Source organism: Rhinoderma darwinii, chromosome 2, assembly GCF_050947455.1.
Source record: "Rhinoderma darwinii isolate aRhiDar2 chromosome 2, aRhiDar2.hap1, whole genome shotgun sequence".
Lineage (NCBI taxonomy): Eukaryota > Metazoa > Chordata > Amphibia > Anura > Rhinodermatidae > Rhinoderma > Rhinoderma darwinii.
This window is the reverse complement of record NC_134688.1, coordinates 27,840,294-27,854,667: the sequence shown is the minus strand read 5'-3', so window position 1 is coordinate 27,854,667 and position 14,374 is coordinate 27,840,294. Positions and strand designations below refer to the sequence as shown.

The 14,374-nt window shown below is 47.1% G+C and overlaps 1 protein-coding gene and 1 long non-coding RNA gene across 2 annotated transcripts in view; one reads left to right on the top strand and one right to left on the bottom strand.

The window, feature by feature from the left end:
* MAML2 (mastermind like transcriptional coactivator 2) overlaps positions 1 to 14,374 on the top strand; it is a 156,856-nt gene that overhangs the window by 87,046 nt on the left and 55,436 nt on the right. The gene's annotated exons all lie outside the window — the stretch shown is intronic.
* Positions 5,992 to 12,818, bottom strand: LOC142742081 (uncharacterized). The gene is made up of 3 exons (XR_012881285.1): positions 12,638 to 12,818; positions 6,638 to 6,689; positions 5,992 to 6,412 (listed from the first exon to the last, which is right to left on the bottom strand). It is a non-coding gene; the product is annotated as an uncharacterized LOC142742081 (long non-coding RNA).

Genomic DNA, 14,374 nt, shown 5'->3' with positions numbered 1-14,374 from the left:
TCAGCTGTAATCTGTGGGGGATCTCCGCAGCATGTGTTCAATTTCTCTGCAGCACCACCACAGGAGAAATGAAGCATTACACAGTTTCGATTAAAATAAAATGTCTGTCTATGTCATGCACAGACAAAGTGAGAGACATTCCTTGTAGCCGTTCTTTGCTGTGGCTAATTTTTTTCTAATCCAAACAATCTTTTAAACCGGTTGAGGACTACCCACTCTATATATACAGCACGGGTTTAAGCTTGCTGACCGAGCAATTTGGCAGCTGAATGTCGCTGCATCTATTGGGGACCAGGAACCTGTGACGGTTTACATGATCTCATTCAGGTCCTGCATCACTGTCATTTTCATCTAGTTTTCCTGCCTTGCTAGCAGTCGGGCCAGACATGAGAGGGAGGGGGACTGCTGAGAATCAAACTGAAGAGGCATCCTGTACTGTGATGGCAATTCTCCTCCACTGCTGTCCTGCGCACCTTACATGATATCCAAACGCCAAACTACATCTGCAGAAAATTTAAGTCTATATGTAATGTGTGTGTAAATATGTGTATATATGTAATGTATAAATATATACATAATGTGTATGTATATGTGTAATGTGTATACTGTATATATGTGTGTGTAATGTGCATGCAACTTTTGTGTAAATATACTGTATGGATGTAGTGTGTGTGTGTGTGTATAGGTGTATGTGTGTGTGTGTATATATATATATATATATATATATACATACACACGCACGAAGAATGGCAGCACTCCAGGCATTAGTGCAAAAAAGTATTCCTGGTGGGCCCATGTTACCCCTGTCCGACAATGGACTCCAAGAGGCAGGATTGACCGACCAGTATACTGATCTTCCTGGTCCTCTTCTGTTTGAGCTCAGGCGCCGCTATACTGTGTCTGACACTGTCCAGATACCGGACGTAGTGTACAGTGCCATAGGAGGGTAAGTGAGGGGCAACGGATTGTGAATTTTATTGAGGTTTTACTGTGTATAGGCAGTCCAAACTTGTGTGAGGTTTCGGTGTATACAGGACCTTTATCAAACACTGATCACTGAGCGGCAGTAGAGAGTAACAGGTGCAAATGGTCACGTCACCTCAGTCGCAAACAATAGCGCCACTAGATTTGGACTTCCGCTCAGCTCCTTTCCTTTCTACGCGGCGATCAGTGATTGATAAGTGTCTTGGATAGACTGAAATGTTACACAAGTGTGTACTGCCTATACACCGTAAAACTTTATCAATCAAGTGAAATTTTGTGTGCAGAGTTCAAATAAATATTCATAGTAAGACGGAACCTAATGCCCATAAAATAAAACTAAATAATGAACCACAAAGAAAAGTCAGGAAAAGTTGTGTGATGGGTATTAAAACGTAGACTGTAATAATACAAATAAAAATGATTATAACACTCTGATAGCTAAAAGGGAAATAAAAAGGACCTCTTTAAAATAATTATTAGTATAATGAATATTATCCCATTGGGACCACTTGTCCCTACAAGAAAAATTGATGAAGTCCACAAAACCAAATGCCCCAAAGTCAACCAGTAGATGGGGTACCATGCCGTGTCCTGCCTCACGTCTGTCTAGAAAGACTGTCCCTAATAAAGTGGGGGGAAAGTGCTTACTTGAGTGGGGCAAACTTCTAATGTAATCGCATAAGATGGCCATTTCTAACGGTAAATATTCTTAAAATGTATTGTAGCGTGGCCATGGGGATTGTTGTCTCTTTAGAGTATCAGTTTGGTAATTATCTGCAATATACAATATATTCCCCATCTCCGAAATTTGGATATGCCATAAATGTCCGATAGATGCGGGTCCCAGATCAGGGACCATGACCCCCGTTCTGCCTTCTGTTGCTGCGCTTCGGACACTGGTTGACAAGGTGGATGGATTTTCCAGAAACAGCCGAGCGCGTTCTGCTACAGTGTTTCCACAACTCCCATAGAACTCCTCGGACAATGGACAGAGCCCAGCAGCAGAGGGTAGAACGTTCTAGAGAAAGGTGCAGGTCCCGGAGGTGGGACTCTCATCTATCGGACATTTATGGCATATCCTGTGGATATACAATAATATTTAAGATGGTAATAACCCTTAAAAACATGTGTACAATTACATTGAAAAACAAACTGAAATCTTTTAGGGTGGAAAAATAAAAATAAAGAACAAAAATAATCTGGTTGCATAAATCTGCACACCCTTAAACTAATACTTTGTTGAATTACCCTTTGACTTTATGACAGCATTCAGTCTTTTTGGGTAGAAGTCGATCAGCATGACACATCTTGACTTGGCAATTGTTGCCCACTCTTCCTTGAAAAAGCGCTCCAAATCTGCCAGATTAAGAGGGCATCTCCTGTGTACAGCCCTCTTCAGGTCTCCCCATAGATTTTCAATTCAGGTCTGGGCTCTGGCTGGGCCATTCCAAAACGTTGATCATCTGGTGAAGCTATTCTTTTATTGATTTGGAGGTTCTGCTTTAGGTCGTTGCTGTGCTAAAAGGTGAAATTCCTCTTCATCTTCAGCTTTTTAGCAGAGGCCTGCAGGTTTTGTGCCAATATTGACTGATAGCTCCTTTCAGCTGCAGAAAAATAGCCCCAAATCATAATGCTGCCTCCACCATGCTCCATAATGCTGCCTCCACCATGCTCCATAATGCTGCCTCCACCATGCTCCGTAATGCTGCCTCCACCATGCTCCGTAATGCTGCCTCCACCATGCGCCGTAATGCTGCCTCCACCATGCTCCGTAATGCTGCCTCCACCATGCTCCGTAATGCTGCCTCCACCATGCTCCGTAATGCTGCCTCCACCATGCTCCGTAATGCTGCCTCCACCATGCTCCGTAATGCTGCCTCCACCATGCTCCGTAATGCTGCCTCCACCATGCTCCGTAATGCTGCCTCCACCATGCTCTGTAATGCTGCCTCCACCATGCTCTGTAATGCTGCCGCCTCCATGCTCCGTAATGCTGCCTCCTCCATGCTCCGTAATGCTGCCTCCACCATGCTTCACTGTGGGGATGGTGTTCTTTTGGTAATATGCAGTGTTTTCTTTGCGCCAAACATACCTTTTGGAATTATGGCCAAAAAGTTAAACCTTGGTCTCATCAGACCATAACACGTTTTCCCTCATGCTTTTGGCAGACTTGATGTAGGTCTTTGCAAAACATAGCCGGGCTTGGATGTTTTTCTTGGTTAGTAAAGGCTTCCGTCTTGCCACCCTACCCCACAGCCCAGACATATGAAAAATACGGGATATTGTTGTCACATGCACTACACAACCAGTACCTGGCAGAAAGTTCTGCTTTTCCTTTAATGTTGCTGTAGGCCTCTTGGTAGCCTCCCCGACCAATTTTCGTCTTCTCTTTTCATCAAGTTTTGAGGGACGTCCAGTTCTTGGTAATGTCACTGTTGTGCCAAATGTAATCCACTTCTTGATGACCGTCTTCACTGTGTCCCATGGTATCTCTAATGCCTTGGAAATTCTTTGGTACCCTTCTCCGGACTGATGCCTTTCAACAATCAGATCCCTTTGATGTGTTATAAGCTCTATACGGACCACGGCTTTTACTGTCACATGCAACAAAGAAAATGTCAGGAAAATCCTAATAGAACAGCTGAACTTTATATGGGGCTACCCAGAATCACTTTAAATAATGGCAGCTCTGTACTGACTACTATTTACCATGAGTTCAAATGTGATTGGCTAATTCTGAACACAACCACATCCCCAATTATAAGAGGGTGTTCACACTTATGCAACCACATTATTGTAGATTTTGTTATTTTTATTTTCTAAATGATTTCAGTTTGTTTTACAATGGAATTGTACAAATTATAAGTGACATTAAAGGTGGAAAAAGTTCTGAAATGATTCATCTTGGACTGATTTTGTAACATGACAAAAACCTGGCATTTTAACAGGGGTGTGTAGACTTTATATGTCCTGTGTGCGTGCGTGCGTGCATATATATATATAATATAAAATTAATTTTTTTTTTCTCTTTTTCTTCCTATTTATATATTTGCACAAATATTGTCCATATACTATATATATATATATATATTTACAATAAATGTACAATAAATGTACAAATATACAGATAGAAGAAAAAGAGAAATATATATATATATATATATATATATATATTTATTGTATGTGTGTGTGTGTGTGTGTATATTTGTATGTGTGTGTATATATATAGGAAGGGGCTAAAAGCAGGGGGATTGCTAAAGTGTATTTAGTGTATACTGTATACTGTCTGAGGTAATAAAGTAGTCGGCACTATCTCTCTGAAACCAAACCGCAAAAAACTCCCAAGATAAAGATGGTGCTGGCTGTATATAAACTTTCTTTATCCGGACACTTTGTAGAGTGATGAGGGTGACAGACTGTTACAGTCGGCATCAGCTCCCTTCTCCACCATTTACTATGTAACGCCGGCCGTGAGCGACTTGGTGCAGTCAGGTGTGATGCACTAACAACATCGCGTCTGTCTGCTCTGAACCACACATGGCCCAGACCAGGGGATCTCTTCTGCTCGTCGTTGGAACGGGGTAAGTGACTATATTTGTTTTTTTTTTAGTTGGCACTATGGGGGCACATTATGATGGCATTAGTGCATATTGCCCCTCAACAGTTTAATTCTCCGATAGTGCTCTCCTCACACACATTATAATGCTCCTATAGTGCCTAAAATATAATAAATACTCACCTATACCTGTTCCCACGGCGAATGGAGAATATCCTCTGACCTGTGCTGTGTGTGGCTTGGCGAAGACAGACACGATCACGTCACTCCATTGCCCCTGTCTGTGCCAAGCCACTCACAGCTGTCGTTGCATTGTGAATGGTAGAGCAGGAGGCTGGCGGCTCCTTGCTCCGCTATTGGATCTAGCTGTAGCTGCATACTGAAGTTTCAAAGGCTGTTTACACCGGGACATGCCACAGTTCGCCTAGGACAAAGGGACACCGCTGGATCCTGAAAATAATACTGTGTGGGGAGCCACTATGGGGGTAATTTATTGTGTGGGGAGGCACTATGGGGGCAATTTATTGTGTGGGGAGCCACTACGGGGGCAATTTATTGTGTGGGGAGCCACTACGGGGGCAATTTATTGTGTGGGGAGGCACTATGGGGGCAATTTATTGTGTGGGGAGCCACTATGAGGGCAATTTATTGTGTGGGGAGGCACTATGGGGCATTATACTGTGTGGGTAGGCAGTATGGGGGCATTATATTGTGGGAGGCACTGCAGGCATTATATTGTTGCAGGGTTTACCATGGGGCCAATTTACTGTGTGGGTAGACAATGGAGCATTTTACTGTTTGGGGGAGGCATTATGGGGAATGATACTGTGTGGGAGGGCACTATGGAAGCATTTTACTGTGTGTGGGAGGGGCACTATGGAGGCATGATACTGTGTAGGGGGCACTATGGAAGCATTTTGCTGTGTGTGGGAGCGCACTATGGAAGCATTTTACTGTGTGTGTGGAGGGCACTATGGAGGCATGATACGGTGTAGGGGGCACTATAGAAGCATTTTACTGTGTGGGAGGGCACTATGGGTGCATGATACTGTGTGGGAGGGCACTATGGGAGAACTATAATGTGGGGAGGCACTATGTAGGTATTATACTGTGTGGGCTGTACTGGGTGTGTATGGGCGAGGATTAGGCAGGGTTAAAGGCGTGGCTCAACATTAAAAAAAAATGTTATGCGCTGTAAGCGTTGTCCCTCTTTAAAGTACTTGTCAGTTTTGAGGTATGAAATAGCTGATCTAGGACTCACTTATTTTTTTATGTATTTTCTACCTTTAGTGCGTCATGGATACAGCCATATTGGATAATCAGAAGCAAAATAACTATAATAACCTCCCATGATATAAACTAATACATGACTGCAGGATAATATTGTGTCAAGGAAACAAAGCTCTTTCTTATTAAACATCATTTTATTACAGCAATAAATCAATTCCTATCTAAGGGCCTGTTCACATCAGCGCTGGCTTTCCGTTCCGGGGTTCCCGTCGGAGGTTTACATTGATATCAATGGTGACTGAAACGGAAGCTGTGGTTTCAGTTTGACTTTCCGTTACGGGGTTCACCCGACGGAAAGCCAACTCTGATGTGAACAGGCCCTAAGCTGTTGATCCTGAAGAAGGCAAAAACCCTGCACACTTTTTAGCCAATTTGTGCACTAGGGAAAAATTCCTTGTTGACCCCGAGAAAGGGCGATCAGTCCGAGAACCCTCGATCAGAGCTGTACATGCAACTAACTAAATACACATTGACCGCTATGACGTTGTCCATTCCCTGTTGTTCTCTACGATTTCCCGGAATCATGCGGGCCGCTCCTCCACTGATCGGACTCTGGAGATCACAGCACGACTATGGTCGTCTCTGCTGGAGGAGAAAGAAATGTCACAGGAGTCGCCGGCTGCATTATAACACGTACCTTATGTGGAATAAAACAACGGGCCAACCCCAGGAGGGCAAGGATTAGGACTCCATTGGTCTAGATTTTTGTTACAATCTACTTTTTAGACTTCCATTTAATGTCCTCCCTCTTTGAGTTGTTTCTCCCCCACTAGGCCACATTTTATATGTAATTACCCCGTTACATACGATTATGATCGATTCTTGTCCTTCTCTCCAGCCGTCCGTCCATATCTCCTCCCTGCAATAAAATAATAATAACAAAATCAGCACAAGTTTTACTTACTTTACTTTAATACATGTGGTTTAAACTATGTCTCCTTGGGGACCATGACCACTATCCCAAATTTTCCAGATATAATGAACGCATATATTTTGTGCTTACCTTCCATGTTTGTAAATTGCTGGTATAATGGCAGCAAATTTTTCTCCACATTCCTGTTTTCTTAAAGCAGAGGCTGGACGGCAGCACGGAGTGCTTAACGGGAATCCTCCATGACTGTCGTAGGAGGGAGGGTTCAGCCAATAGGAAGGACAGGTTAGGTGAGGGAGGAGGGAGAGATGGGAGGAGCCGGGGTGTGGTAACTGTTCCTCCCACTGTTTTCAGCATTGAGCCGGAAGCAGCGGGAGGAGAAACAAGTAAAAAACTTAGCTCAGGTAAGACAGTTCTGCTTACCTGCTATGGCGTCTCCGGCCTTGCTGCTCGATCAGCTGCGGGCAGCAGCTGCTTATCACGATCCGGGCTGGCTGGAGGAGACTTTGGCGTCGCTGGCCCGGATCCCTCAGGCGGGCCCGTCGTCTGGGTCGGCAGCCCGCGCTGATGCGCTCCTCTCCCCCGCCCCCCTCTCAGACGCTGGGGATATGGCGGTGGGGGGAGAGCTGTTAATGTCTGCCCCTGCTATTATAAAGCAGAGAGCTTCGGCGGGAGCGGCGGTTGCCCAGGCTAGGTCACCCTGCCGCTCCCGTAGGGCTCGCCCACCAGAGCATCTTAGTCCAGACGTGGCCCCGCGGGCCCGGCGTCGCAGGGGGAGCCCTTCTAAGGACGCTGCAGGCCAGGCTGCTGGGACGGGCGCCTCCTCCCAGGGCCTGCGTCCTGGCAGGAATCCTCCGCCACAACGGGGCTCGGCGGTTAACAGGGAGTCGCAGGCCGGGCTCCCTGTCACACCCCCGCCTTCAGACGCTGTGTTCGGAGGGCAGTATACGGCTGCCCCGCATGGTGATGTTCCGGCCAGGGGGAAGGCTTCCTCGAGAGCATCGGTGAGGATGCCAAGATCAGCGACGACGAGGCAACAGGTCCGGTCGGAGGTCTGGGTCCCTGCGGTCGGGCGGCAGGTTGTCGGCCCATCTGTCAGCGTGCCGGGATCCCCGTGTCGAAGATGTCGGTGCGAGTACCAGTCGGCGGCAAGAGAGGATTTGGAAGATGGAGAACTGGATGAGTCGCAACGCGGTCAGGATTTTCCGGCTGGTGGGAATACAGAGCCTGGGCAGCCTGGTGAGTGTGTAACTCCTACGTTACCGTATCCAGCAATTTTCATGTCGGGTGTTGGCGGTGGGTCAGCGAGCGGGGTAGCGGCTGTCGGTAGTGGCGTTGCCGGGCGCGATGGCTTAGCAGATTTAGTGGGTTGTTTGCGCAAGCTAGTCGGGCGCTTAGATAGGACAGCGGCGCCTGTAGTGCCGGCGGGGTCTCCGGTTGTGGTATGGGAAGGTCCTCGTGATGTACAGTCGCGGTCCATGGTTGGGGAGGTCCCGGGGGTGGCAAAAGAAGCGGTAGCAGTGTCTGTCCAAACCGAGGCGCTGAAGGATGGGGATAGAATTCGGCTTGATGATCGCGCTCGGGGCGAGGTTTACGTCTGTTTTGAGGGCCCTTTAGGGGCTCACCTTAAGCAAGAGGTACGTGAACGGATTTGGAAGGATGAATACGTGGGGATATTTTCTCTTCTGCCGCTTGCGAAATTCAATTTGGATAAGGGCAAGAGGAGGAAGAACGTCGGCGGTATAGGCTTATCCCGCAGACGTTCGTCAACTGGTCGCAAGCTTTCGCTATTTTGGCGAGCGTGATCGGGGAAAAGGCGCCGGACAATTGCTCGGCGTTGTTTTGTTATTTTGATGCCATCGGGGAGGCCTATCGGGCGTAAGGGGGCCAGGCGTGGTTGCGGTACGACGAGCAATTTCGCCAGCGGAAGGCGGTCCGGACGGCGATCCGGTGGGATCAAAAGGATATTGCGTTGTGGTTACGAGTTACGGCACCGGTTAAGCAGTCCTTTCCCGGGAGCGTTGGCCAAGGGGGCCAGTCTAGTCAATCCGGGCAAGGTTCCGGGTCAAAACTGGGGTTCTGCTGGCAATTCAATGATGGCCAGTGTAAGTTCGGGGCCACATGTAAATATAAACATGTCTGTTCGGAGTGCAATGGCTCCTCGCACGGGGCCTCAAAATGTATGCGGAAAGGGAGGCGGTCAGGCCCTCAGTGCTCTTCAGTTGGTCAAGGGGCGGTCGCCGGTGAGGGTGGAAAGGATGGCCCCGTATCTAAGTGAATATCCGGATAGACTTGCGGCCAAGTTAATTTATGAGAGGTTTTTGTTTGGTTTTGTTATCCCCCCCCCCCCCCTCCATATGAGGTTCCGGTTACACGGCGCAACCTTAAGTCGGCTTATCTGCACTCGGCGGTTGTTTCAGAAAAGCTTTTGAAAGAGGTGTCTTTGGGTCGGATGTCCGGGCCTTTTGCCGAGCCGCCAATTGAGAATTTAGTGGTATCACCCTTGGGAGTTGTGCCAAAGCGGGAGCCTCACAAATTCCGTTTGATCCAGCATTTGTCGTTTCCCAAGGGAGCGTCGGTGAACGATGGGATAGATCACGACTTATGTTTGGTTGTTTACACGTCATTTGACAAAGCAGTGGGGTTAGTGCGGGAGGCGGGGCCCGGTGCGTTGTTGGCAAAGACTGACATTGAGGCGGCTTTTCGCTTGCTGCCGGTACATCCAGAAAGCCAACGGCTGTTGGGTTGCTTCTGGAACGGGGGGTTTTATGTTGATAGGTGTCTTCCAATGGGGTGCTCCCTTTCTTGCGCATACTTCGAGGCGTTTAGTAGTTTCGTGGAAATGGTGACGAAGGGTGTAGCAGGGGTCGATTTCTTAATACATTATCTTGATGATTTTTTGTGCATAGGCCCTAGCGGTTCCCCGGTTTGCGGTAATTTATTGTATTCCTTGCAGAAGGTTGCGACTGATTTTGGAATCCCTTTGGCGCCTGGAAAAACAGAGGGCCCGGTATCTACCATCTGTTTTTTGGGGATCCAAATTGATTCGGTCGCAATGGAGTGCAGGCTTCCTGAGGATAAATTATTGCCACTGCGGCAGGAGGTCAGGCGGGCTTGCCAATTGAAGAAGATCACTTTGCGCGATCTTCAGTCGCTGCTGGGAAAGTTGAACTTTGCCTGTCGAATTATGCCAATGGGTAGAATTTTTAGTAGGAGGTTGGCGTCAGCGACGGCGGGTATCCGGGCGCCCCATCATTTTGTGAGGATTGGTGGGGATCACAGGGCGGATCTGCAGGTCTGGGACGAGTTCCTCGGGCAGTATAATGGTAGATTGTTGTGGATGTCACAGGTACAGAAGATGGGCGAGTTGGAGCTGTTTACTGACGCGGCAGGGTCTGGTGGTTTTGGCGCGTATGCAGGAGGTCAATGGTGCGCGGGGAACTGGCCGGACAGCTGGGTGACTAGTGGTCTTACGCGAAATCTGGCCCTGCTCGAGCTGTTCCCCATCGTGGTGGCGGTGACCATTTGGGGGGACAGGCTCAGGGATAAAAAGGTTTGTGTCCACTGCGATAACATGGGGGTGGTGTTAGCAATTAACAACTTATCAGCATCTTCTCCACCGGTGGTTCAGTTGTTGCGTCATTTAGTTTTGGTGTGCTTGTCTTTAAACACGTGGGTGGTTGCGGTGCATGTACCTGGGGTTTCCAATTGTATTGCTGATGCTCTTTCTCGCTCGCAGTGGGATCGTTTTCGTCAAATGGCACCGGGAGCGGAGCTGGTCGGTTTGGCTTGCCCGGAATATCTCTGGGGTCTGATTTCGGTCCCGTGGAACGGTTGATTGAAAGGTCGTTGGCTAGCGCGACTTGGAGCGCTTATTCGGCGTGTTGGCAGCAGTGGGAGGAGTGGGTAAGAGTGTTGGGTAACGTCAGCTCGGCGCAAGACAGGTTGGTGGCATTGTTGTACTGGTTGGGGGATGCTTGGGAGGCAGGGTTTTCCCTGGCAAAAGTGAATCGTTTTGTTGCTGGTTTGGCGTTTGGATTTAAATTACGGGGTTTTCAGGATGTCCAAACATTTTTTAGTAAGGCAAGCTTTGAAAGGTTTGCGTCGCGGCAGGGCGGAAGCAGATCAAAGGCGACCCGTTTCATTTTCCCTCCTTGGGTTGTTGGGTGCATCGCTGGGGGCTGTTTGTAATTCGCCTGATGAGGTAGTGTTGTTCCGTTTGGCTTTTTCCCTCACGTTTTTCAGAGCACTCAGAATTGGGGAGTTGGTTTCTCCTAGCGGGGCGAGGGCTGGGGGATTGCGGCAGGCGGATGTGGGCCTATATGAGGATAGACTCGAGTTGTTTTTGCGGCGGTCCAAGACTAATCAAAGGGTAGGGGTAAGCGGATAGTGTTGTTTGCCCTCCCAGGGTCGGCGATGTGTCCAGTTGCTTGTATGGTGGCTTTTAAGCCACGGGTTGGGGTGCGTGAGTCGCCATTGCTCCGTCATGAGAATGGCTCGTTTTTGTCCAGGTATCAATTTGGTGCGGTGTTTAAAAAATGCTTGGCTGTGGTTGGCGTGGGGCAGGGGTATTACTCGTCTCACTCGTTCAGGATCGGCGCTGCTACTGAAGCGGGTCGTTGGGGGTTGGACGACGAGGGTGTGCGGCGCATCGGCCGGTGGGAGCCCAACAGGTTTCGGACTTATGTGCGCCCTCATTTGTTGAGTCGGTAAGGTAGCTTTGATTGTTTCACATGTGAGGTTTTGTTCTTTCTTTTTAGATCATCACCCTTGCTTAGTGTGGATTTTAGGACATTCTTTTGTGCACTGGGGGGCATTGCGGGCGGACGTTCGCCCAGATGGCCGCCAGCTTCGCATTCCGCGGCACGATGCGGTTTTACACTGGCTGGGCTTCCGAGGTATGTTGTGGAGCCGGGTACTTGCTGAGTTTCAGACATACTCTCAGTTAGATAGGGTTCCGGAGGTTCTGGTGTTGCATGCGGGGGGGAATGATCTGGGGGTGCGCCCGTTTCGCGAGTTAGTGCGGGATATTAAACACGATCTGTTGTGTTTATGGGCATCTTATCCTCACCTGGTGATTGTTTGGTCGGACATCGTTCCGAGGAAGTTTTGGCGTTTGGCAAGATCGGTCGAGAGGGTTAATAAAGCCCGTATTAAGGTAAACCGGGCGGTGTCGCGTTTTGTTGCAAGGAACGGGGGCATTTGTGTTCGACACAAGGATTTGGAGGCAGGAGTCGGTAATTATTGGAGGAGTGATGGAGTACATTTGACCGAGGTTGGAATTGATATGTGGAGCCTGGCTTTAGCAGAAGGAATTGAGAGGGCGATGGTGGTTTGGAGGGACTCACAGGCTTAAGGTGGTCAAGGCCTGTTTCGCTGTGGCAGGGGGGAGTCCTTGAGGTTGGTCAGTACAAAATGGTGGGGGGGTCGCATCGGGGGTATGCGTCCCCCAAAAAATGGTAGATCATTTGAAGACTTCATAGGGTGTTATCCCTTTGAAGTGGTCTTCTGGTGGTTGGAGCCATCTGCAGGGGTGAGCGGTGCTTCCGAGCTGGTTTACGGCTGGAGGTAAATAGTTGGTGGTGGTTTGCAGATGGCTAATTTAAAGGAAATCGAAAAAATGGCTTCAAGGACTTCCCCTGCTCTGTTTAGTGTTAATTGACCCATGTTGGGTCATGTGAATTATAATAGGAATTCTCTGGTCGAATTCCTAAAAGAGTTATCCGAATGTTTCGGATTAAATTGCATTTAATTAATGTTAAATAAATAAACGGCTGCTGTGGCCATTTCATATCCAACCTCGGTTGTCACGTGTCTTTATTGGGAAGGGGGCGAAAGAGGGGGAATAAAAGGTAAAATGGGTAATCAACACATGACTCTACTTAGGCTAGTCAAGGCTCCAAAACCTGAAAGTAAATGACAGAACATCCTATTACCGTGTGTATAAGCCACAGCCACAGGTCCCCAATTTGTCCTTGTCCCTGCCGTGCGTCTAGTCTATGAAGTTCTGTGTTTCCAGTATTCCGGATTCCGTCTGATGACGTCACAAACACCGGAAGATTCCACCATTCTCTATACGATCCTCATGGTGAAGTCTCCGGTATCTGTGTCTCCTCATCTTCATCTCCTGGACTGAGCAGTTGACCCCTGAACCCCAGTTTTTATAGAACCACAGTCATTGTGACATCATGCAGTAAGGTGACAATGGCCTCCTGTACATCATCCGATGTCACATATGAGGTCACAGTGCACATTGGTTAGCTTTGCTGATTTGCAGTTCAGGTTCCCTGAACCTGTAACAACCAGGCCTATGTATATATTCTATATATTTTGATGCTATATTCTTTTAATGTCAACATTTTTACATACAATATATTGATTAACTTTCATTAACATTTTTGTGAGGAAATTGAAAAAAAAAGCCAGCTATTTTAGCATTGTTTTTCACGTTTTTAAATGACAAATCTTAACTTTATTCTGTGGGTCGATTAATAAATAGAAACACTTTTACACATAAATGATTTGTTTTTGCAACGTCGCATTCCAAGTCATAACTTTTTTAGGTGACAGGTACGTGTGTGTGTGTGTGTGTGTGTGTGTGTGTGTGTGTGTGTGTGTGTGTGTGTGTGTGTATATATATATATATATATGTGTATGCATGTGTATATACAATATATAATGTGTGTATCTAAAGGGCCCGCGTTCGGGGGGACAAACTGGGCAATTGCCTCTGTCCGTGCTTACCGCACGGTGCTAGCAGAGAAGAGGTGTCCCCACCCATTAGACCCCGCTAGTTGCATGTGACTGTTTACATGATCATTGGGATGCCGTTAGTGGGAGACTGCAAAAGCAAAAATGATGTGTATAAAAATTCTAAAAAGAAACCTGCATTGCTGACAAAAAAAACCCCGCAAAAATCATGTTGCTAGCCCAACAAATCAAAATGTTATAGCCGATTAACTAACCCATGCTTAAAATGGCTAAACGGTGCCTGGTCCTGAACCAGTGAAATGTAAAATTTATGTTCTGCTATTTTCCATTACTACCCCATATACTGACCCTTTCACGTGTAGATTTGTTCTCCCTAATATAATCCCATGATTTGATTGGTTGCATACTCTCTCACCTTATTGCATTGCCCCTCCTCCCATGCAGATCTGGGCAACATAATTACATGAATGGGTTTTCCAATTTTATAAAAAATTTATAAATATATTTGCAAATAAAGCTTAATAATTGTGTAATAAAAATGCTCTGCAACTTTCTAATATACTTTCTGGGGAATTTATGAAAGGCTTTACGCCAGTTTTATGGAGTAGCAATGTCACAAGTTATGGTGCACGTCATATTTTCGCTATAATTTGCAACTTTTTTCACCTTTCACCACTAAGTTAGGTTTAGCGGGTTTGGTACCGCCACATACTGACAGATTGACCATTACTTACACCAGAAATTGGCATAATTAATGGTGCAAATCTACCCCTACTTATAGCAGGCGTAGATTGTCAATATCTGGTGCACAGACAGTTAAAGATGCGCCAAATTTATTAAGAGACGTGGGCTCCTTAAAAAATTATCTGCATTTTACTGCAGTGCTATTCAGCTTAAGACAGGAGAATGAATGGGAGATTTCTTACATACAGAGGCTGAAAGTCCGACCCGTGGGCTGGACT